At 39.0% G+C, this 26,561-nt stretch overlaps 2 long non-coding RNA genes across 2 annotated transcripts in view; one reads left to right on the top strand and one right to left on the bottom strand.

Moving 5' to 3' along the window:
- Positions 1-16,027, bottom strand: part of LOC580219 — a 30,706-nt gene extending 14,679 nt beyond the window's left edge. Inside the window, exons 1-8 of the long non-coding RNA XR_004066751.1 lie at positions 15,866-16,027; positions 10,671-10,758; positions 8,560-8,647; positions 6,335-6,427; positions 4,289-4,391; positions 3,235-3,337; positions 1,945-2,088; positions 180-291 (exon numbers count right to left, since the gene is read on the bottom strand). This is a non-coding gene — a long non-coding RNA (aspartate--tRNA ligase, cytoplasmic). The remainder of the gene's footprint in view (positions 1-179; positions 292-1,944; positions 2,089-3,234; positions 3,338-4,288; positions 4,392-6,334; positions 6,428-8,559; positions 8,648-10,670; positions 10,759-15,865) is intronic.
- Positions 16,028-16,335: 308 nt separating this feature from the next.
- Positions 16,336-18,933, top strand: LOC115929843. Its single transcript, XR_004066752.1, has 3 exons — positions 16,336-16,545; positions 17,973-18,096; positions 18,623-18,933. It is a non-coding gene; the product is annotated as an uncharacterized LOC115929843 (long non-coding RNA).
- Positions 18,934-26,561: the final 7,628 nt, after the last annotated feature.

The raw sequence follows: 26,561 nt of genomic DNA, 5'->3' as shown, positions 1-26,561 counted from the left end.
TGCAGTACAATCTGGCTAATATCCAACCCAAGATGCTAGTGGTGATATTGGTATCACATCTTAGACATGAAATATTTTGGATGAGAGCTTTCAGTAACGATTAATGAAATTTAAATGCACACTCTTTCAACAAGCTAACATGCAAAACCCATTAGACGACTTTTGACAGCTGTTCATACCTGAAATGATCTTGGGAATCTGAAGTTCAACAAAATCTCTCTTCTTCATGGCTGCACGAAACTCTTGGACTACTCCGGCTTCAAGACGGAAGATGGCCTGGTTAGTAGTGGTCTGATAAACAGAGAAAAAAGTAGCTTCTATTTGTATTAAAAACAAAGGAAACACTCTCGGCGGTCTCGCCTGCATTACGCAATTCGGTAATGACGAAAAATTGAGGTTGGGACATTATTTGTAGGCAGGGTGGCCCATTAGCAGGCCCCCAAAAAGGAATCCTTGACTAAGAATCATCAAAAGAAATATTTACTATAATTTGTACGATTGATAACTTTAATGGAATATGAAGTTATGAACAAATAACAAAAATTGATTATCAATTCTCATATTAAGTTGTGAAAACATAATCCAAATCTACTAACCTAAAATAACCTTTGACCTTGACTGTGTCACCTAAAAGACTAATCCTATGATTGGTGATACTTGATAACCCTTTATTCCAAGTTTCATTGAATAAAAACTTACAAATTCAAAATTAAATTACAAATTAACTAGATGGACCTTCGAATGCGCACAGTCGAAAATGATGCCTCCGCCATGGAGCAATTTTACAAACCAAAACAGAAGCAATTTTTAAAATTCAAGTTTGATTGTAATCCACTGAAACATTCTCAGAATAATGTCATTAGAAGCTATTTTTCATATACATGTTTGACCCTTAGATCTTTTACCTCATGGACCTAAAATCTAATCACTTCATTGGCTCTGCAAGATACATGTTTTGAGTTTGACAGTAATCCATCCGTCAGTTCTATTGATAATACATTCACAAGCTATTTTCGCATACATCATGAGCCCCATATCCTTTGATGTTTGACCTCGTGACCCCAAAATCCAATCAGTTTATTGGCTCTGCAAGATACATACATGACCAAAGTTTGGAGGAAATCCATCAATCCGTCCTTGAGATAATGTGATAATGAGCTTTTTTTGCATACATAATGAGCCCTGTGACCTTTGACCTTGGATCTCGCGACCCTAAAATCTAATCAGTTCATTGGCTCTGCAAGATACATACATGATCCAAGTTTGGCGGGAATCCATTGATGAGTTCTTGAGATAACGCGATCACAAGCTATTTTGGCATACATAATGAGCCCTGTGACCTGTGACCTTCGATCTCATGACAATAAAATCTAATCAATTCATTGGCTCTGCAAGATACATACATGACCCAAGTTTGGCCGGAATCCATCAATTGGTTCTTGAGATAACGCGATCACGAAAACGGGACGTACGTAAGGACAGACGGACAACCCGAAAACATAATGCCTCTGGCTACTTTGTAGCAGAGGCATAAAAACATTAACCTTAGGTTGAGTTTTTGATGTTGACGCCGTAGTCACTGCCACCAGAAAAGCGGCGCCTTTGTCTCGCTTTTTGTTACGCAGGCATGACAAAAACTGAAGAGATTAATAGTCTGCTCCTCAAATTCTTTCTTTTTTTGGTACTGAACCTCCAAAAATATTTCCATAAAAACTAAAATTAAACAATTTAATCCCACAAAATTACACATTGAATTTGATGTCCGTTGTACTGCACTGCATAATGACACACGTTGAAATGCACAGGTCTACACATCAACAAATTATGAAGTAATATCTAAATCTGAATATTTATCATATCATTTCCCATCTTTATGGTACCCTAGAAAGTCTTTTCTCTGCCTTCTTTGATCAAAATTTGAAAGTATCATGTCTCACATCTTACCCTGAGATCAAGGACACGGTTGTCAAGGCGGACATCTTGTCCTACCGTTGCTAAGGAAGAATCATCATCATCCTTTCCCTCTGCTCTGGCAGCATCATCAATTTGCAGAGGCAATCTGGGCTCAGCAGGACTCACAACAAATATCTTCAAATAAAGCAGAAATATATAGAAACTAGATGGATCTTCGACCTTTGAGCTTTGACCTTGTGACCCAAAAATCTTATTTTTTTTTCATGTACATACATGACCCTTTGAAATTTTACCTCATGACCCTTAGAATATAATCAGTTCATTGGCTTTGGAACATACAGTACATACATGACATAAGTTTGGTGGTAATCCGTCCATCAGTTATGTGATCACAAGCTATTTTTGCATACATAATGAGCCCTGTGACCTTTGACCTTATAAACAAATAAAAGGAACAGCAATAGGCACAAAATGGCCCCAACATATGCAAATAGCTAGAAAAAAAATGTAAAAATGCATAATTATATAAATCCGTTGCAAAGCAATGCAACATTTTTATAAAAACACATTTCATGTACCCTAATTAATGGTGTATAAACCGCCCTCATGTATTAACCGCACCCCTCTTTTTCGCCCTAAAAAAAACAGCAAGCAAGGTCCGTGTTAAAAAACCCATGCGGGAAGGCCTTTCATTTAACTGCGAGGTGCAGCTGAATGTGTTAGATCATTAATGTAAATTAAAAAACAGAGGACCTAGGATAAAACCTTGTGGTATGCTGTGTAATAGAAGAAAAATTGGAGGAATTATTATTATAAACTACATATTGAGATCTATCAGAAAGATTACTTTCAAACCAAGATGACAGACAAATTTGATTGTTGTTTAAGTTTCCGAGTGGTGAGTCAACACATCGATTACTGTGCTGGGAGACATTGCCAGGCATAGCGCCAGGTGGAGGGGCATAAATCGAAACTTTAAAAAAAAAAAAAAAAAATTTGTTTTTGTTTTTTGTTTTGGTGTACCGTGTATAAACCGACTTTGAATTTTTTTTGGCGGCAAAAAGATGCGGTTTATACACCGTTAATTACGGTATATAATTTATTGCACTTGTTTGACATTTGGAATTTGGAATTCACTATATTCTGAAGAAATGAAATTATAAGATTATAAATATTGTTTACTGGATAGAGATGTTCTTGGTACAAAACAAAGTTTTTGCTCATGGGCATAGCAAAAAGCTTCAAGCACCTCGTATGACAACTAGAGCTTAATTGCAAGTAATTATCTTTTTAACAATCAGGTAACATTAAACACCATACCTGTTCAATGTGAAGTTCGACATCTTTCTGGGTACAGCTCTCAATCGGCTGAGGCACAGCAGCTATCACACCCTCAACATCAACAATGGATTCCTTTGTAATACTAAACTTGGAAGAAGAAAAAAACATGAAATGATATGTAGGATGACCAAACAATAGTTAAGATCCATAATATCAGTTTATCTTTTTATTTTTGTTTTGCCAAAGTTTAAATCAACAAGTCAACGCAAAAGCGTAGCATCCTCTCACCGGGTACATATAGCCTATCTTTTAGAAAATTTTGCATATTTAATGAGCTGTGACCTTTGACCTACATACTCCGAAATCCAACCTAGGCTGTATTTTGATGCCATGTACCTTCATATCAAATTTCATTAAAATCTGTTAGAACATTACTTAAGTATAATTAGCTATTTTCACATATTTAATGAGCTATGACTTTTGACCTACATACCCCAAAATTGAACTTGGGCTGTGTTTTAATACCTGGTACCCTCATAGCAAATTTTATTAAAATCCGCCAAAACATTACTAAAGTAACCAACAGAAACCAGATTTGTTACGGACGGAAGGCAGCGCTGCTATATCCCCTCCGACTTCGTCAGCACAGGGATAATTAATCATTAATCTGTCATAACACATGTTAGGGCTGGGAATAAAAACCGGGTACCATGGTCCAGCTCAAGAGCCGCGGGTAAAAAAATTAGATACCTGTTTCTCACAATTGAATGGCAATGAAAAATAAGCCCCTTAAAAGTGACGTTTGTTAGCAATCAAAATATCAAATAAATCAACATGCATACCTCTGCTCAGATTTTCTCCCATTTTACATTATTTTCCTCCATGTTTGGCAATGTTTAATACTAATATCATGCCTGGAAATGTCAAAATCAGGGCCCATATTCCATGAACTTCTTAAGCATGAAATTTGAAAAAAAAATTAAAATCTTTTTTATATTTTTTGAGCTGTTAAAAACAAATTAAGATCAAACTAGTGGTTCAAATCAAATAAATTCTGTAAATATACTGTAATAAACATAAAATCTGAACTTACTTGGCAGCAAATTTAACCATAGGCTTGCTAACTTTGTCACTGACACAGAGCAGACCCTGGCAATTAAACTGTTGCTGTCGCAGCACAAGAAAACATTGCTTGCCTGTCAAGACAAAGAACCAAAACTGGTTCAAATTTGGGCAAAATATACAATACTTTCTGTTGTCATGACTTTATTTGCCAATGCAAAGACAACTCGATGTGTCCCCTGTTTTAAAGGGCAATTAAACATTTGTAATAAGTTCATGAAATAGGAAAAATAAAATAAACAGAATGGCCAAAGTTTGAAATAAATAGGACAAGTAATATGAAAGTTATGAATGTTTAATATAATATGAGATCACTAAGTCTATAGGTGCGAGTCTCGAATTGGCATTTTGGTCAGTTTGTTTGTGACATAGTATACAAATAAACCAAGCTGTGAGAAAGTATAGTGGAAATTATATATACCGGGTATGAAGAGGGACTGGCATAGTGCTATTGCCGGTCCCTCCAAAGATATATCATTTTCACTATTTTTTCGAACTAAATGCTTGGTATATTTGTTTTATATCTCTTCTTTACAACAAATTCCAACAACAAAAAAGATTAACTACCAGCTGATCTGAATCGAGCGCTATATAGAACGGGCTTAAGTATCGGTGACTTGCGCCGATACTGCAGGCCGCAAGGTAATGAGCAGCCTGTATAAGGACTCGCTAAGTGGCAACTCTGACATAACTTTCAAGAATGTTTCTGCATTTGCTTTCTTGGTTGCAGGTGAAGGAATCACTCTATTTTGTCCAAGGATTGTATAAAAAACTGTGCAATCATTATTTAAATCATTCAATTTTTCTTCAGAGAAAATATTATATTAAAGCTAATCTCTAGCTCTGGTATGGTAATTGTATTGTGAGAGAAAATTGCTATGATTTATCTTGGATTGTTTATCCTGCAGTAGATTGGTTGTTTGAACCAGAGAAATATGAAAAACAGCACAAAAACTTACTTACATCTTCAATAAAAACCACAACTCCCATTTGCACATAGTGACCCGTGTTAATCGCATGGTGGGTGTCTACGGTATTTAACCGGATTTCCTTATCTTTCTATGCTCATTTCTCAGCCACTATACATTTTCTACCAAAATTGTTTGGTACATTTATTTGTAATCTTGAATATTCAGTGTAAGTTTCATACGATTCTGTATTTTTCTATATTTACCAGAACTCAAGTATATCTTAAAGGGAGTTTTTTCCTACAAAGCACATGGGCAATATAAATATATTAGCAGGATAAGTCAGAGTTATAATGTTTTTGATTGACCACTACTTTACTGCTTCATAACTTTCTGATCGCAGGTATTCCTTAAAGGTAATACAAAGTATTGGTATGGGGTCATGAATTTGGTTCAAATGAATATATTGGAAGCATATGCGATTTTACAATATCCTATGATTGTTGTCGCCTTTGAACTCGCCTTTGAAGTCAAAAGTGATGAAATTGCAAATAATGAACTCTCTGTGTTGTATAGCTCCCTCTCAAGACTGATATTACTATAGCTTTAAAACAATGTTTCTTGACTACAATGGACTGATTTGCTATTCCAGTTTGGAAATTATATATCAGAACTGCATATTCTGAGGTTTTCATGGTCGCAGCTACTATGGAATGGCCTTTGGCACTATTTGAAATATTTGAAATTTAACGGGAGCACCTGTAAATTTTGATTATTTAATTTCTTGAAAGCAGAAGTGCTTTAGGGGCTAAATCTTTCAGTGCTTATATTACATCGACAGGAGCATCCAAATATATCCAAAAAAATTAAGAATTACTATCCATCCAATTTTCAAAATTTCCCAAAACTTTGCATTACCTTTAAACATCACTGATCTGTCTCTCTGCTTTTTTCTGCTATCATTAAAACTAACACAATGTCAGGATGGACTTCCCATATAGGTAAACCGATGCCATATTTATCCCAGTGTGCACAATTAAACTACAACAGGGTCTAAAATTGGAAAAATGCTGTATTGTCTTTTGCCTTTAGTCTTTTGTTCACCATACCTTTGCTCCTGCTGGTGTGTAAGCGAGCCCTGATCCAGACCTTCTGATCAATTTTGTCTGCAGTAAGCTCTTCAACTCGGTAGATTTTCCTCTCTGAAAGATACAAAGTAAATTTTTAATTATCTTTTGAAGTGGGCAGAGTAGAATTAAGTAGTATTTTTTACTTAGCTGCAGTGCTGTCTGTCAGGCACCATGTTCAGGTTCATTTCGGTTCTGTTCGGCAGAGTTCAGCAATTTTTTACCCGAACTTTAGTTTGGTTTGGTAATATAATAGCAAGACAAAGAAAAGTTTGCAAATATATTCACCCCGAAACTTGATTTACTACGCTCCAGTGGCCCCTGTCACATTCCATCAGCCTTCAACCAACAAGTCCCAATGGTATCCCTTTTATCTTGTTGACATAATTATATCATTCAATGACTTGACTCTTCTCTCAATCTCTTGCTGAGTGACTTGATGACAGAGAAAGTGCATGTTACGCAATGAACAGTCTATATATACCCAGGCAGGGGGGAAGTTCCCATTTGGTTCCTATTCTCGGACCTGTAGTTCTTGGAGCCTTGCCAACTATACAGCGTGCTTGACTATGCGCTTATGAATATTGATGTTTGCGGTCCGACAAATATGATTGGCCGTTATTTCACCTTCCGAGCCAGTCAGAGAAAGCATGATTTGTGAGGCTAACATGGCGCGCTTTCTCCAATTGGCTAGGAAGGTGAAGTAACGGCCAATTATATTTGTATAATCGCAAACATCAATATTTATGAGGGCATAGCCACTCACACTGTATGTAAAACTGGCTCATTGATAAACAATATCAAGAGCATGTGCGAAGAAGGAAAATGGGAATAAAGTAAATATAGAATGAACAATCATGACATGAAAATTAGGTACAAAATGACAAGTTAATTAGCTAGCAAAAATGTTTAAATTTTACTGCCGAACATCTGAACCAGGCCTTTGCGCTCGGTTCGGTTCAGCTCGTTTCGGAAGTGCCATGTTCAGCGGTTCGGCTACAGCCCTATTTAGCTGTTACTTGTCTTTTTATCTGTTTAGTAGTACGGTGGAAACTCGTTATCTTAGGGCAACAAACCCCAAAAGAATATACCGGTAAAGAGCTGGGACCAGCAAAATTATCTTGATATAATACAGTAAATCCTGTCTAACGCAACCACCCAAGGGAAACAAAAACACAGGGGCCATTGTAGACAGGTTTGCGTTGGCGGCCATCTTGGTTTTGAATAATTGATTGACAGCACTCGCAAGGCCTATTGCAGACCAGGGTCGCAGACCCGCCAGTGCGCAAACAATTCTCTGTGGCTTTATAAGGGCTCAGTCGGGCGAAAACGAGGCAGAGAGCCGATCGATGAATCTAACAACGCAACTTTATTTTTTGGTGTTCAAAAATTGAATAAAGAAAGAGAGGTATGGTTTTTCCTAAAAATAAAATGTAAAATGATTGGACGTAATTTTGTATCTTTGAAATAGCCTATGTGTGCATGACGAACAAGCAAGTCTTTGATTGAGAAGTTCATGACGATGACTCTGTATTGTTACATTTTCATTAGGCACAGTCCATAATGAAAAGTGCAAGAAACCATATCCTGTCGGTAATTAAATGTTTTGATTGAAGTTTTAATAAAAGCTTTGCCGATGAATAGTTTAATTGTGTGTCAGATCTACACGGCTGTTGTTGGTTGCTATATGACTGGTGCTGGTGGTCGTTGTATAGGCATTTTTCGAAAGCAAAATTAGTGGCCGCTGGCCGCGTTAGACAGGTGGTCGTTGTGTACAGGTTTGACTGTAGATACCTCATTATATTAGAGCTCTTAATGAGTTTCCGTTGTATCTAGTTTTGATGAATGTTATCTGTCATGCTAATTAGGATATTCAAATATCACAACCACTATTCATTATCAAGAAAATATTTGATAACTGGCAAGGCAAAAACCATATGAGAATTGATAGCAGTAGGATATTAATATAATTTGAATATACTTGAATAGTTACCTGAAATTTGCACCAGTAACATGCCCAATTCTCTCAAAGATTTATTGTTATGGTTAATTGCAATGATGTTTAACCGTTTAGGGTGAGCATATAAGTATTGCGTTTGGTCGGAGGTTGAATTGTAAGAATTCAATTAGTGAAGGAACACTGAGTAATGGTTGCTGTAGCAAGAATAGAATTAGACATAGAATTACTTGAATATTAGTCCACGTACCAATCTTATTCTGTGACTGAATCAGGGGATAATTGCCATAGAGATCCTTAGCAAAATCATCTCCTGCTTCTGCCTCGGCCTCTGCAGCCTGTTGTTGAAAGAAAAAGTGAGTGCCAGAGTAAAGAATCAGTAGTTACATAAAACATATGAAGAAAGCATATTAATATGTTCAGAGCAATGATTTCCAAAGATGATACAACTGTTATTCAGAATAACCCTGTAAGTTGGGGCTCTGATCGGATCGGAAGATCGGAGCGACACCCTCGCACCTATGATCGGTAGCGGATCGGAAGATCAACAAAAAAAATCAGCCAATTTTTTTTTTTTTTTTTAAATGACGAAAATTTTCAAGTTTTGGGCTATCAAATGCTCAAAAAAAGTTAATGGCTGGAATTATTTTGTCATTTGGAGTTGTTGTAGACCATGTTTGTTGATATTTGGTGCCTTTTCATGACTTTGAAATTAGTAATATTGGTCTAAGAGCAGAGGCAAAACATACGGGCCGCCATCTTGGATTATAATGTAGGTATTTTTTTTTTTAATGATGAAAATTTTCAAGTTTTTGGCTATCAAATGCTTTAAAAAAATTCATGGCTGGGATTATTTTGTCATTTAGAGTTGTTGTAGACCATGTTTGTTGATATTTAGTGCCTTTTCATGACTTTGAAATTAATAATATTGGTCTAAGAGTAATTGAGTAAAAGAGTAAATTGTAATTTATTACATTTCCTGGGTATAACATACCATTTCCATATATAGATAAACTTGTAATGTGTCAACACATGAAATTTAAAAACAAAAAACAAGAAACCAACAACAAAAAGATAAACAAACTAGATGGAATTTTGACTGCGCGCAGTCGAAAATGATGCCTCCGCCATAGAGCAATTTAAACAAGTTTGGAGTTTAAATCTCCAGTGGTTCTTGAGATATCATGATAACAATCTCAATGTATGGAATTTCATAAGTTGACCTCTGTGACCCTTGACCTTTGACCTACGTGCTCCAAAATCTAATCAGATTGTCTTCCTATGGTGATACACACTATCATTAAGTTTGAAGTTTAAATCTCCAGTGGTTCTTGAGATATTATGATATGGTGATACGTACTATCATTAAGTTTGAAGTGAAAATTCTCCAGTGGTTCTTGAGATATCGCGATAACGATCTCAATGTATGGAATTTCATAAGTTGACCTCTGTGACCCTTGACCTTTGACCTACGTGCTCCAAAATCTAATCAGATTGTCTTCCTATGGTGATACACACTATCATTAAGTTTGAAGTTTAAATCTCCAGTGGTTCTTTAGATATTATGATAACAATCTCAATGTATGGAATTTCATAAGTTGACCTCTGTGACCCTTGACCTTTGACCTACATGCTCCAAAATCTAGTCAGATCGTCTTCCTATGGTGATACATACTATCCTTAAGTTTGGAGTTTTTACATCTCCAGTGGTTCTTGAGATATCATGATAACAATCTCAATGTATGGAATTTCATAAGTTGACCTCTATGACCCTTGACCTTTGACCTACATGCTCCAAAATGTATTCAGATTGTTTTCCTATAGTGATACACACTATCACTAAGTTTGAAGTTTAAATCTCCAGTGGTTCTTGAGATATCATGATAACAATCTCAATGTATGGAATTTCATAAGTTGACCTCTGTGACCCTTGACCTTTGACATACGTGCTCCAAAATCTAATCAGATCGTCTTCCTATGGTGATACATACTAACCTTAAGTTTGAAGTTTAAATCTCAAATGGTTCTTGAGATATCGCGCTAACAAACTCAATACAAGGAATTTCATAAGTTGACCTCTGTGACCTGTGACCTTTGACCTACGTACTCCAAAATCTAATCAGATCGTCTTCCTATGGTGATAAATACTATTCCCGAGTCTTAAGTTTAAATCTTAAATGGTTCTTGAGATATTGTGATAACGGTCAAACGGGACGGACGTACGGACGGACGTACGGACGGACAACCCAAAAACATGATGCCTCCGGCACCACCTTCGGTGGCGGAGGCATAACAAAAAGTGGCTCAAAATATATTTCCCTGATGGAATCGACAAGATACCAATTGTGATGAATATTGTACCTGTTCTGCTTGTCTTTCAGCCTTTTTAGCCGCTTTCTCTGCTTCCTTTTGGGCTTTCTTCTGGGCTTTCTTGGAAATTGGTGCATCTCTTTTTAGGGTGGAAGGGTAAAATGACAAGTGAAATCATATTTCAATCTTAATACACATTGGAAGAAAGTTGGTTTGATTCTCACAAGATTTAATACTAAAACATTTACAAATGTATGGGGCAATTAAACTTTCACAGCAAATAAACAGACACAGATATATGATCCATGGCTTTAGAGCAGCCGTGTCCGGTTTTATGGTTCAACTTCCAGATGAGCCCAAAAATACCACGCTCAACATTTGGGCCACAGATTGACATGGTCTCTGTACGCATTAGATCATTCCGAACCATGCAATGAAATAAGACACAAATTTGCATTGTAATTAGTTTTAGGATATATACATGTCGATGAAGCTTGTTCCATTTAATTTACTGGATGTAATGCATAGGTCACATTTGCTCTACAGCTAGGATACGGCGGCCGTACACCCCCAAAGTCAAGAGATACCTGCGCCGGCCGCAGAGAATCTGCGGTAGCATCATGGTCACTCTAGGTCGTATCCTTACCTTTACAGGCCGTACGGGTCGCCGTGGGATTATAACGAGGAGTTATAACTGTTTTCATTTCTAGAATCGCCGAAGCCATGTCGTAGAGCGGTTCCATGGCAACCGTAAGTCGGGCGAACGGTGACCTTGCGTTTTATATACATCAGGGATGAAGCGGTAGCATCAGTCTGGCCGCATGGTCACCTAATGGTCCCCCTTCCCCCTTAGAATGATAGTAATATGTTTTTGTGTAGATGCACTAATATAGAGTGTGTTTTTTTCCAGTTAAATCATGAAAAATTGGAATTTTGATAGACTATCTATAGTTCATAAAAAAATTTGTGAATGTCATGCATGCAATATGATACAAATAATATAACTTGGGCAAAGGTATGGGGGAATCAAGTTTTGAGGGATAAAAAGGGAAATTAGATTAAACTATATAAAGCAATTGATAAATAGTGAGGACATAATGTCACAAACTGATAACCAAATTGGCAATTTGTGTAGTGATTTTCATTGTTCCATAGTTTTACATACTTTTTCAAAAATTCATAACTTTCTTATTGGGTATCCGATTTTGCTCAAACTTTTTTTGATTGGTATGTCTGATTTTTCTGCTTCTATTGGAGGCAAGTTATTTTTGGAGTGGACTTGTACTTTAAGATGAACGTACTTGTTGTTGAATTCTCTTGCATGCTTTCACACTTTCTTTTTTTAAATTCTCAATTAAGCTGAACGTACTCGTTGAATTGAATGCATATTCATCCTTTCTTTTTTTGTGATTCTCAATTAAGCTAAACATAGTCAATGTTATATTGTCTTGCATACTGTACTTTTACCCTTTCCTTTTTTAAAATTCTCAATTTAAGCCGAATGTACTCGTTGAATTGTCTTGCATGCTTACATCTTTTCTTGTTTTAAATTCTCAATTTAAGCTGAACTTAATCGATGTTGAATCGCCTTGCATGCATTCACCCTTTCATATTGTTTTTTTCAATGTGTAATTGTCTTGCTTGCATGCTTTTACCTTTTTGTATTTTTGTAAGTTAAACTTTTTATATAGTTTCTTTTTTTATTACAATGAGCGCATCTATTTTTATTGAGTGTAGACTATTTCCTATATAATATATGTTTGGACTTGGAGGAAAATGTATTATTCTGCCATCTTTGGTTTTTAAAACAGCATTGTTTACTGTTATTATTCTTATTAAATCGGCACCTTCAACTGCAACTCAAAGTAAAATTGCATGCGTTTTCGGGGAGGGACCTGGGAAACTGCCAAGTGGTATGGTAGTGGCAAAAAAATCAAAAAAATCAAAAAAATCAAAAATTCAAAAAAATTCAAAAAAATTATAAAAAAACATGGCGTCCGAATATTCGAGTATTCCCTTGTGAGCCTGGGAGTGTACTCGGGTACCTCATTACACTGTTGTGCACAGCCCTACCTTATACGTGTATTATACCCTCGCACGCTCGCTCACGCGCCGAATCATGAAAATGTCACGCATTGCTGATTTTTGAATAGGGATGCCAATGCCTAAATCTAACTTTTTAATTACTAATTTGTTTATAATAAAACAAAGATTAAAAGAAAGTATTTTCTTTCACTAAGAAAATTCACCCATCTGCCGACTCCAGAAGTTCCATCAAATAGGAGATATCCAGCTCTTTTTATCCAGTTTCCTTCTATGCCTATCCGTACGTAAGAGCCTTGAAATAATTATATTTCATGTCGCAAAATTACGTTCATAATTAGACAGGCCCGAGGGGATTGGGCGTGTCATTGCCCGGACAACAAGTTTAAAACTTCGCGCGAAATTCCATTCATCATCAGCGGCTAGCCTTGAATCGGTCGCACACACCGACACAGCTAGGTAATTGCATTGCAAGCCGCAGTCCTGAAATCGAGCCAGGCCCATGGAGGGACAAAACATGAACAGACAGAAAAAATAAACGTAGATCTACGTGATTGTAGTCAATATAATCCTAGAAAAGAATTAAAATTAATAATCAAGCCTACCGTATTTTCGGCGTAAAGGCCGCAGTATTTTCGGGTGAGAAAAAATCAAAAAGTCAGGGTGCGGCGTATACGCAACAACAACAAAATTCAGCGATCAAAACATCACATCCATTTGCACGTATGGGACTATAGGAACGGTAGCATGACTAGACAATGGTACAGGACAATTCTAGAATAACTCCACACAACTTACCGACAAGTTTATGTTGCATAGTTGACATGAAGACGAAAAAACTTATTTTTCTAATAAAATCTGCCGATAGATCTAGATCTAAGTCCATACCATTGCATCGCCAAAAAGTAAACAAAGGGACAGGCCGTTACTTACGGAGCTAGCTGCCGCGCAACGCAACTGCGCAGGTCGAAAAATGCTATTTCGGATTACACCGCACATCGAGGAAGGGGTATTGTAGGATACCAAATCTGCGTACGATACAGTACTAGCTTAAAAGTCGATAAAGATCTGCTAAATTATGATCATTTTTGAGGTTAACTTCTTGTTGATTTATAAGAATATTGATGAATTTGGTATAGTTTGTAAAAAAAAAAGAGTGTTCTACAAGAAAATTACGAAATGTCAAAGTTGGGGGTGCGGCCTATACGGCGGTGCGGCCTTTACGCCGGCAAATACGGTACCTTAAGGTGATATTCCAAATCCAGTAGTATTTCCTCATGAGTAAAGATCAATCTGACACTGCATTATCAACGATCAAGAAGTTACGAGGTCCAATTAACATCCATCTTGCAGCGAACACAATACAGCAGCATGCATAGCGCATATCCATGCAACGTACGTGTACTAATATTTCTCTCTCTCTCTCTCTCTCTCTCCCTTTCGCTATACGTAAGATACTCACTAACCATGTATCATACAACACACACCTTCAAATAGAATAGACTGTTCACGTGGACTTTTTTTTTACTGAAATATCTTTTTTAACACTTCTCATACATTACTGCACGACACTCGTATCTAGTGCTGTGAAAATAAGGTACTAGGGTTTATTAATAAGACTACGCTTTGCGCAAAATCTGACCGGAGCTCAGACATATGTCGCAATACCCTTTATTTTTGGCACGAACAATGACGTCACTGTTCAGTTTTCCTTCTCATTTTGAGATGGATGTAGCTATAGGGCTCAAACCAACACAAAATTGACGGAAACATTGTAATCTATCTACTTTCGAATGTTCAGTTTGTAAAAATCTGTATTTAAAAAGATATAATTTTTTTTCTTTATATTTTCTAGTTGTTAGAAGTGGCAATTGTGAACATCTGAAATGTTGATCTCTATCTAGGGTGTCTGATCGCGCACCCAATGTTGTGAGCTAAAATTCTTCCTATAGAGATTACACGCATCCCTATGCAGTCTACGTGCATTGCGCAACCATGCAAAAAAGTCAATTTTTTTTTCAATTCGAGATTCAAACCTTTATCTGTTGTGATCCTGAAGGTGATACTCAATAAATGAGATGTCATATGAAAGAGCAGGTGAATTCCAATATTTCCAAAGGGGCGTAGCCCCCGAAATTCTAAAAATATCTTGGTCAAAACAGCAATTTAAACATTGTGTCCTGGCTAACTCTGAGGTTTGTCACTTTTGAGATATGACGCCCCGATCGATAAGTAGTCCCAGTCCTAAGGAACAATTCTATGTGCTTGTATTTTCGCTAGCCCCCAGGGATCACAACTGATAACAGTTTAAATATACCCTTCTCGCTATTTGGTGGATCAGCTAATTTTATAATTATATTGCCATTGACTACAACGTGTATTCACTTCCGGGTTCTATGGCGCGAACGGCCACCCATACTAGTCAATGGCACATATCGCGGAGACAGCGTGGCTCAAGCTGCAAGTCGCGCATTGGCTGTGATAACGCCATTACGAACGTGTAGATGGCGCACAGTTTTTCCTTCATAATCATTTTGCCTTCGGCGTAGACTAGAAGGGATGAGATTGATTTAGATGACTCCAGCAGCGAGAGTTTAACACGGCTTGCAAGATTTTCAACATGGATGTCGATTTTGACCCATAATTTCCTTAAAAGGGACCATTAAACGGATTATTTCAGTCAAGTTGGTAAGTGGAACTGAATTATTATAGCCTAGGCCTAATTTACAATATAACATGCACGAGGTAAAATGACATTTTGGGGGATTTTGGGGGCAAAACGCTACGACCTGAAATGGCCGTGGCGTTATCAAGGGAATGTGTATAGTCTAGATGGTTTCCGTCTCTAAAGAGAGAGCCGGCCGACCCTACCCCAATAAGAGGCTAACGAACGAAAGATGGGTCATTTCTTTAATAAAACCTTTCGGTCTAGCCTACTACCCTCTCACATTGCCTGGCGGAAATCATCGAATGACGATGGAAACGGCATTAATCACAACAATTACACGAGGCCTAGGCCTACAGCCTCCAGGTTTGACGGCAAACCGCTGCTCACACACGTACACGGCCCGGTACACACCGTCAGCTCAGCTGATCGATGATTTCGACTCGAGCTCGACACAAGTTGCTCATTCACCTGTTTCTATTCCTCGTTAATCAGTTAATTATCAATTGCTAGACTTTATCATTTACAGTTGCCTTACCCTTGATTATTTTCTACATTTCCCCCATTGTCTGCCATGATGGTTCAGGAAAAATTCCCTCGATGAGTATGGTCGTCTCGGGTCCACAACAGCTGCTTGCGCAATGCCACGCGTGTTAAAATTCTCCCAGCGAATCACTCGATCATGATCGCAGCGCGCTAGCGCTGCGCGTGTAGACCAGAGAGCTCGGGGGAAGAGCTTCGATCGCTGCTCAACAGTGAGTCAATCACTTTCTGGATCTACAGGCTTTGTATTTTCAAAGAGATTCGATCATACACGTATGTCCTCCGTAGGAGGACTAGAGAGCCAACTAAAATCGTGACCTTTGACATTTCATAGGTTTTGCATTGGTTGCATTATGGGGGTTTTGTCCGATTTGAACGACGGTTTTGGAGGGTCAATGAATATTCATGAGCAATGACGTAAAAAATACGCCAATTACTGTTTGTTGATTGGCCATTGACAAAATTTTTTGCATTCCCAGAATTCCCTACGATTTGAGCACGAAAATGGCGGTTGTATGAACTGCAACTTTCAAGTTATTCAATTACGAACAATGAAACATTTTTCTTTTAAGTGAATTTCTATTATAATAGAAGTTTGTCAAGTACATCTCAGTGAAGCAGAAAATCTTCAGGCGACCATTGGCATCGAAGTGATACCCTATGATATCAAGAAAAGTAAGTAAAGATCCATTTTGTGTGAAGGTCTCTGAAATGATTGTGATGTGTTCGTCATTGCAGTGAGCGGCTCTCCGCATTGTCACAACGTATTACCCGGTTAACCCCCTACCCCATCCTCTTTTCTTTCTTCTGACCAAAGAATATTAACTGATTGAATGAACTCTAATTTAAGTCATCGACGGTAGTATTTTCAGAATAATCAGGATTTTACCGTAGGTTATTTCATTAGAGCACATCTCATAATTTTAAGTTCAGTTCATAGCTTGATTTCCGATAGTAATCGGTCGTAGATGTGGACCTGTTGGAGACTGCGCAAATGGCTCATTGCTAGTCCAAGCCGATGAGATCTCGTCGAGCGGTTTATGATCTTCAATCCGCCGGTTCTAGCCGGCTGTAACACTCCACCAAGAAGCGACTGCGTTTCCTGAGCTGGCGCGGCTATAAGTGTGTTAACTGTTACTGTAAAGCCTAGGGCTAGGCTAGTATTCATAGCATAGTCTGGCCTGAATTTTCTGTCTCTTTTGTTCGTTAGCCCTTGATTTGGGTAGGGTCGGCTCCTCTCTTCAGCCGACCCTACCCAAATCAGAGGCTAACGAACGAAAGAGACAGAAACATTCGGGCTAAGCAAAGCCTAAGCAGAGCCTAGGGCTAGGCCTAGATGATACTGATAGATCTAGGTCTAGATCTTAAATATAAACAGCATTTAACCCCGCATCTAGTATAGGCCTAGATCTAGGGCTAGATTCTAGGCCTAATGCATTCTAATAAAGAAAGACTAAATAAATGCCTGGTGTAGGTGGATTAAATAAATGATGTGGAAGTTATGGAGAGGGGGGGGGGGGTGCACAATCATTCTGTGCCCCCCTTTTTCAGATGTGGCATAGGTCTAGGGACGGGTCTAGATCTAGCTCTAGAGCCACCTACTAATAATACTAAAAATAGGCAATTAGATCTAGATCTATAGCTTGTGTTATGCCATAGCAAAGAATTCCAAAGCCATGGGTCTAGTCTCGTTTTTGCTCCACTAGGTCTAGACTAGACTAGTCGTGCACATGTGTCATTATTGTGATCCAGGTCCAGATTCAGCTTAGTTTGAATGTAGATCTAGATCTACTACTAGGCTAGATCTACCATCAACAACAAAAACAAAAGAAAAAAGGTGTCTCCCCCCCCCCCCCCCTCTTTCCCTGATTTTGCTCTTACTCATGTCATTGTGCCTTGTTTGAAATAATTAGTTTATTTTCAGGATTTTATGCCACCCCTTTTAGTTTTATGTTGGTGAGAATTCTGGATCCAACCCTACATATGATATGGATATTTCTTTCTTTATTAAAGGACACGAACAAAGTTATAAACTGATAACTAATGCATGCATTTGATATTAGCAGGAACCTTACTAAGTTTATGTTTTCTTTAAATTGTAGATCCTATGGAACAAAGAAGCAGATAATGATGACAGAAGTGCAACAAAGAGCACCAGGACCTGATCATCAAATGCTATGGTGTAGATCTAATCAAGACAGGACACCTAAGTTGAACTCTGGCAAGGTATGTTTGTATGAAGTTCGAAAATATTCAGGCTGTATAACCTAAGCCCATGCGAACACCGCACTCGACTTGGACTATATACAAAGATTTGGGAAACTGTCATCTTGTGTTGCATTATATCTTGTAATTCTCATTTATTCTCTAGCTTTTTATTTAGGTGACAAACTATGGTGTTGATACAGTTTATTCTCTTAGCATATTAAAAGACGTACTCAAAGGCATTTTTTCCTAAATATTACATTATATCTCACAAACTTTTTGCTCACAAAAGTCTAGCAAATAATAACTTAAAATAAATTGGAAATTACTTTTAAAATAATTGGAAATACATCTAAACCTTTACTCTTCTTTTCAGAAAAGACCCTATCAGATAGACATAAGTTTATCATTTTTTAATAAAATTAAAATGCAAGACCTAAACAAAGTGGGAAGGTACTAGGGTCTAGATCTATTTTTGAAAATCCAATGTAATGCAGCAGTTTTAATCTTATTTGATTTCTCCTCTCTTTTTGTTTTTATTATGCAGGTTGTCCCTTGCAGAAGGTTTGATACCCAGGCTTCTTTTGTACAAGTCCCTAGTCCACCCTCATCTTGAGAACTGTTCCTGTGTCTGGGATCTCTACAACATCTCAGATGTCCAGGACGCTACTTCACAATGGGGACCACAAGTGAACCAGCAGTTTGACTGAGATGATCAGCACCTTTAGTTGCCTACTATATCTACAACTACAAGGCACTCTGCAAGAAGACTGGGAATGGTGCACAAGATAGTCGATGGTCTCTCCGCTCTCCCTTGAAAATTTTCCCACTGCACTACTTATAGCTACTTGCGCCCTCTATATAGCAAACAATGCCTAATCGGTGCCTGTTGGGCCCCCATGATCCTCTTTTTCTTATATTAATTGAGAGCTGATTTGATGAGATAACCACCTGTAAGTGACCTTGCAGGGTGGTCTAATCCCCCAGACCAAACTAGTACAGACGGGCTTTAACAAATCACGAGCAGGAAGTACCATGACATGACCCTCCAGTTGCACCAAGCCAAGCCAAGACATAGACAAGTTTGTATTTGCCCAACACTCTGTCCCAAAGTTAATGGAACTTACTTCCAGCAAATATAGTGCATGCTGACAGTCCAGAGAACTGCCAGGGACTACTTCTGAGGCATCTACTCTCCTTATCCCACTTAGAAACAATTTATCTTCCTCACACCACTTGTAATCTTTAGTATTAATTCATCTTCGTGATAGGCTACAACGCCTTTTGAAGATTACCAGAAGAAGAAGAAGAAGATATATCGAGGATCATGAAAGTAATCATTTGTTCTTTTAAATGCGTGTACATGAAACATAGTTTTTTTATATTTAATCTTAAGTCAAGTTCTGACAAATATATTAGGGATGCTGAACTGGATAGTAAATTGAAGGGGGGGGGGGGATAAAATAATGTAGTTCGAGAGTAATACTGTATTAATATAATTAATAACATTAATAATAATAACAATATTACAAATAGTAAGAATAATGACAATGATCATGATAATAGCAGTAATAATAATGATAATACAGGTAGTATTAAAAACAACAATAATGTCCAATGTAAGATAAAGTACTCATAAAACTCAGTATATACCTGTGCTTTACATAATAAAATAGCATGTTGATATTATTGATTTTTTTTTTCTCAAAATCTACAGTAAACTTTTTCAACTGAAAAATTTAAATTCAAGAGACAGCACCCCCCCCCCCTCCCCCATCCTTTTGTCATCCTTTTGTTGATGTCATGTTGGATTTAAAAAGATCTTTATAGAAACAAAATGTGTTGATAAATGAGTTCATAGATGTTAATAAATTAGTTAATACTGCTTAATTCTGTTCTTTTCATTTTCTTATTTTGTGAAATATATGTGATGATGCTGGTGATTATGATGATGTAGGCACTCTGTAATGATTATGCTCTATGACTGAGGTGAGATGGGGGCTGATGCAGTCTTGTGTAGAATTGAGTATGGTGTTCGACCATTTGATGTTTGTTTATATCTGGCATCAGCGAGATAGATTTAACCATCTTTCGTATAATGAGAGAGAAAGCGGAAATGTAACAAGAGAGTGGACAAGACTAATGTATAAATATAATATAAAAAATGGTTTACAATAAAGATGAGCGGGGGGGGGGGGGGGGTTAAATAAAGAATAAGTCAATGCCAAAATGATGAAAGCATTAATTGGGGTGTGGATGGGGGAGGGAGGGTAATAGAGCCTATGGAAATGTCAATATTGGAAGGGGTCCCTGTATTGAAAATGTTACTGAGGGGGGGGGGGGGGGGGCAAATTTAAAAAATATCGGTGGCAACGAATGCAAGAATGAAAAGAACGAGACAAAATAGAAATTTCATTTGGGATGGGGCACAATATGAAGATCATTGAAGTCGAGGTGAGAATGATTCATTATTTGGACACTAAAAATATGAATATATCACTTGTTGAGTGGGCTAAAGGATCAGTGCAATTTTTTTGATTAAACAAATATTTAAGTTAATAAACGAACAAAACAAAAAAGGTAAACAATGAATTGAGGTACCACAGTGAAATGGGGTCATTATGTTTGCCTTTTAACTGAACTGAATTTAAAAAAATGTACTTTCCATCCTGGTGACAGTGAAGTTTGTGGCCCCAACTAAGTCAACCATTTAAAAGTTTATTACCCCCCCCCCCCCCCCCCCCCCCACCCCCCCGCACATACACCTCCCCAACTGTGCATGACCTTTGTTCTATATTTATCCGGCCCAATTAAGGATAGTAACGCATGCGCATTGTCCTTTTTTCATTGCGATAATATGCTAATAAGTGGAAAAGAGCTCATGAATATTCCAAATTTTAATTTAAATATTTTGCGCGCTACGCGCAGTCCAAAATCCCCATTTCGCTGGTGCACTAAACATTTGTCGTCTTCATAGGCTAATACACGATAAGTGGAAGCAGTGTGCACTTTTGACCCTCCAAAATCTCCCCATGGCTAGACGGATGCAGAAGCGGAGTTGAACCCCCCTGTGTATTTTTCGTCGCAGCGCCACCTCGCATCGCAGCTTGGCAGTGTACTCTACACTCGAGGATATAATATGGGCGTGGCTGTTTTAATAGTCGTCTACTAATAAATGGTAACTTTTTGATATTTGAAATATAACGCTTTTGGTGTCAAAAAGTTCCGCAGGCCAACTTGAAACTCGATTTCAGTTAAATATGATTGCATACAATATTTGAATACACTATATCCAGCATCGCTATAGGCATGCAGGCACTGATTTCATGAGTCTAGATCAGATGCCGCAAAAGATGATGCAATACCACTTTGGAGTCTGGCCATATCGCTCTGTCAGTGATATCTAGATCACATAAGTTTAGCGATCTAGATCTTGAAACCTCATTGCATTAGGCCTATTGTTGACGCTAGACCCGGGGCACACTCCGGGGGCGGGCAATTTATGTGCCCATGCCTTGAGCCATAATGCATGGTCGTACAGAAGATTTTTTTTTATAATGTTGGGGACCGGGGGGAATTCAATGAATTGAATTATTGAATTACCGCATGCGCGTTACCAAAATATCCGGTAAAGGGCCGGGTAGGCTTTTCGTGCGACCATAGACCGTCTATGATGCCGGGCTATGATGCGACAAAGAAAAAGAAAGAAAAGAAATAAAAGGGGGAAAAAAAGAAGAAAAAAGAGAAAAGGGAAACATAATGAAAGATACGGGGGATGAAAGAGAGGAGAGAAAGGGTGGGAAGAGCCAGAGAGAGGAGGAGTTAGAGTAAAAGAGAGATGGGGTTTGTTGGGTGGAGTCGTCTCGTCGAGGGAGCAAGAAAGACACGCATACAAGTAAAAATGTTGCTGTGTCGGGTCAGCAATGTCGGTATTCTTGCTCGATCCTCGTGTACTATATACACTGTTGGTCATAATGGTGGAATATTTATTTTTCCCCCAGTTTAGGGAAGGATTTTTAAAAATTATTTATTTCTAATAGATCTAGATAATGGCATACATTCTCAGATTTTATTGAATATTGATTTGCGAGTGTTTGTTTTGCGTGACTGCTTAATCATATGTGTGCTACTATGCTAATCAGATAAGGGACCTACGTCCGTAAGTCATAATTGACAGTAATGAGGATTAATGCCTCACAGAAGGGCACTAAATAGCTGATCGACACGATTTTTATCCTGGGGCCTCACAGTAACGAGGCCATTGCTTAGCCCCTGAATCATGACTGTACGCAGTGTTTGCTAGGGTACGCAGCCCCTTCCACAAATCCCCCAAAACGAAGAAAATGCAATAAATTGTCAAAAATTCATTGCATTTTCCACCGGCCCCAAACAGGAAAAATTCCTCTGTAGGGCCATGCATTATGGTTCAAGGGGAAACTGATTTCAGACCAGGATTAAAAGTTGTGAACGGAACAACAAATCGTCTTTTTTTCTATAATATTAAATGTAATGCAAAGCTTCCGCGCTTCGCGCGGGAAGAGGGAAACTCAATTCAGAGAATTGGGGTTAAAGCCGCGACCGGTACAACGAGTCGTTTACTTTCTATATAATTCAATGAAACGTCAAAGCTTCCCACGCTTCGCGCGAGAGCTAGAGGAAAGTGAATTCAGACAAGGACTCATAGTCGAGAACGGTACAACGAATCGTCTTTTTTCTATAATAATTAAATGTAATGTCAAAGCTTCCGCGCTTCGCGCGGGAGGGGGAAACTGAATTCAGAGAATAAGGGTTAAAAGTCGAGACCGGTACAACGAGTCGTCTACTTTCTATAATAATTAAATGTAATGTCAAAGCTTCCACGCTTCGCGCGGGAAGGGGGAAACTGATTTCAGAGAAATAGGATTAGAAGTCGCGACCGGTACAACGAGTCGTCTAATTTCTATTATAATTCAATGAAACGTCAAAGCTTCCACGCTTCGCGCGAGAGCTAGAGGAAACTGAATTCAGACAAGGACTCATAGTCGAGAACGGTACAACGAATCGTCTTTTTTCTATAATAATTCAATGTAATGTCAAAGCTTCCACGCTTCGCGCGGGAGCTAGAGGCATAGCCGCCGGAAGTTGGGGGGGGGGGGGCATGGGGACAGTTGCCCCCCCCCCAATAAAAAAAGTGGGGGGCAAAACGCATTTTTGCCCCCCAAAAACGCCCCCCCATTCCAAAAAAAAAAAAAAAAGCAGTAAAGGAGTAAACATGGTTTGTGTATTTCTAACCCAAAAGAACATAAAAATAATAACAACCTTAATTAAATCACATATACAATTCCATTCAAAGAAAATTTCATAAACATTGCGCATCCCACCTATACGGTATTTATCAATGGAGGTCTTTATAATAGCGATACGCGCATATCGTGGACATATTGTGCGAGAATGGGAAAGCGTGTCTGTTTTTTTTGTGATAGAGGTGAGAAGACATGAGCCCCTGAACGCTGGCGTACTGATGGGGGGGGGGGGGGGTATTTCTTTTCGATACCAGTGTTTTACAAATGTTGCTAATATGACATTATTTTCCGGTATTTTTTCTCCATTTTTTTTGTAATACCTTTTGATGCGTTTGTTAGAAAATAAGAAATTCCCAAATTACGTCGGGCGAAAAAATACGCTTATTTCGAAGCCTTTATGTCATGGTCTGAAAAGTGGCTTGGCTCGAGCCCCCTCCCCCCCCCCCCACCTCACTTTTTGAAAAGATGTTAAAGAGAAAAAGAAAAAATAAGTGACCTGCCAATGTCATAAATAAGATATAAAATGCTCATCTGAACGTAATTAAATGCCTAAAACCCCAGAGCTTACGGGGGCTCCACCCCATCTATGGCCCTAAGGCGGTCCCCTGGATGCTCATCTGACCGTAATTAAATACCTAAAAAAAAAAACGAGCTTCCGGGGTTTATACCCCTTGGAACCCTACCAAGGGCCCTAAGGCAGGCCCCTGGATGCTCATCTGACCGTTATTAAATACCCAAAACCCCTGAGCTTCCGGGGGCTCTGCCCCCTGGACCCCACCGAGGGCCCTAAGACAGGCCCCTGGATGGTCATATCTGACTGTAATTAAATACCTAAAACCCTGAGCTTCCGGGGCTCTGCCCCCTGGACCCCACCAAGGGGGGGGGGGGGTAAAATTACCAAAGGGGGGGGTTTAAACCCCCCAAACACCCCCCTGCGTACGCGCCTGGGTGGTGATGCAGATTTTTCGTCTGCCCCCCCCCCTTCAGAACGTTTTTTTTCCCATTACGTCACTGCCCCTGGAAGGTGAGCCCCCTGGAATGTTTGCCCCCCATCCCAAACTGCTTCCAGCGCTCCTAACTAGAGGAACTGAATTCAGACAAGGACTGGTAGTCAAGGGGGGGGGGGACAAGGACTGGGTTTAGTTAAGGGATTTTAGTTTTTTAGGGGGGGTTTACACACATAAAATTACCAAAGGCCGGGGTTTAACCCCCCAACCCCCCCCTGCGTACGCGCCTGGGTGGTGATGCAGATTTTTCGTCTGCCCCCCCCCCCTTCAGAACGTTTTTTTCCCATTACGTCACTGCCCCTGGAAGGTGAGCCCCCTGGAATGTTTGCCCCCCAATCCCAAACTGCTTCCAGCGCTCCTAACTAGAGGAAACTGAATTCAGACAAGGACTGGTAGTCAAGGGGGGGGGTTTAGGGATTTTTTAGGGGGGGTTTACACACATAAAATTACCAAAGGGGGGTTTTAACCCCCAAACACCCCCCTGCGTACGCCTGGGTGGTGTGGTGATGCAGATTTTTCGTCGTCTCCCCCCCCCCCCCCTTCAGAACGTTTTTTTTCCCATTACGTCACTGCCCCTGGAAGGTGAGCCCCCTGGAATGTTTGCCCCCCAATCCCAACTGCTTCCAGCGCTCCTAACTAGAGGAAACTGAATTCAGACAAGACTGGTAGTCAAGAACGGTACAACGATCGTCTTCTTTCTGTAATAATTAAATGAAATATCAAAGCTTCCGCGCTTCGCTCGGGAGGGGGAAACTGAATTCAGAGAATAGGATTAAAAGTTTCGATCGGTACAACGAGTCGTCTACTTTCTATAATAATTCAATGAAACGTAAAAACTTCCGCGTTTTCGCACAGGAGGGGGAAACTGAATCCAGACAAGGATTAAAAGTCCAGGGCCCGTATTCAATAAACTTCTTAAGCTTGAAATCTAAGTACTTTTTCTTAAATTTTGGCTAAGAAAAAATCTTAGCCAAAAATCGTATTCTATAACAGCAATGGGGACTTAAGAAATTTGCCTTAAGATTAAGAAGGATTCTTAGATTTTATCTAAGAAAAAGGACTTAAGTAGCATGTCGTATTCTAATACAATCGAGATATCTAAGATAAGTAAGAATCTACCCTATATTTAAGCATACTACGAGGATGCTTAAATGGGCTTTGGTTGGCACCGGCAGCTCAGTGATGCTGCAAGCACCCGCTTCGGGTTTCGATCAAATGGAATAAAAACAATGCATGCAGCGCGCGCGCAGCGCGAGCGCAGGTTATCAGTTGACCTATATAACAACGTAAGCTTCGCGTAATATACAGCGTCGACGGCGCAGCGCGCAGGAGCGCCATAGGCTCTTTGTACGTACTAGTATGTTTGTTTGTAGACAACTAAACGAGTAGTAAGTATGCATAACACTAAATCATGACATGGCTGTCGTATATAAAGAAACGAACCGTCTCTTACTTTATTAGTCTTTGGCGCTAAAGTATGGAAACAGGGAATAATGTGCAATCGGCATAATATTAGGTGAGACAAAATTTGTTATAGATCTAGTATGAGTCTGATAAAGGTTACATCTAGCCATTTGATTAATTTTAGGCCATCATAACAGTAGACGATGTAAAACAATGAAAGGGTAGCTCCAAATCCATGCTACTAGCGCTGGTCGGCCGGCTAGCGACGGCGCTCCCTTCATACTCACAGACCTGCGGCTGCGACATAATAAGTAAGCCCGGTTGGGCTCCTCGGAGTTGTTTGACAGAAAAGTATAAAAAGCCTACAGTGGATGTTAGATCTAGCCTCAGGTGGTCTTGACTAGACTGTTTTTAGTGTCAGTTGGTCAATCCCGAAATAATTATGTGAGCATCGTTCCTCCCTTACCGCTCTCCCATACATGTTAGTGTATAATTTTCGTGCGGTGCGATTTTTATTTTAACACGCAAATTACATAGGCAAATCGAGTTGCAATTAATTCGCTCGAGTCGACCACATCAACTTTCCCACATGACGTCATCGGGTCTAAGAATTTGTCTTATCTTTCGTCTTGGCTAAGACAAACTGATTTACGTGTTTAGAATACGGCTAAGGCAACTTTCTTACCCTAGACAAATTCTTAGACATTTTCTTAGACTTAAGAAAAATGTCTTAGAAGTTTATTGAATACGGGCCCAGAACGGTAACAATCGTCTTCCTAATAATTAAAGGAAA

The sequence above is a fragment of the Strongylocentrotus purpuratus genome, unplaced genomic scaffold (genome assembly GCF_000002235.5).
Source record: "Strongylocentrotus purpuratus isolate Spur 01 unplaced genomic scaffold, Spur_5.0 spur5_scaffold_6, whole genome shotgun sequence".
Classification (NCBI taxonomy): Eukaryota; Metazoa; Echinodermata; class Echinoidea; order Camarodonta; family Strongylocentrotidae; genus Strongylocentrotus; species Strongylocentrotus purpuratus.
The sequence above is the reverse complement of the archived record's forward strand: the minus strand, read 5'-3'. Positions and strand labels throughout refer to the sequence as shown.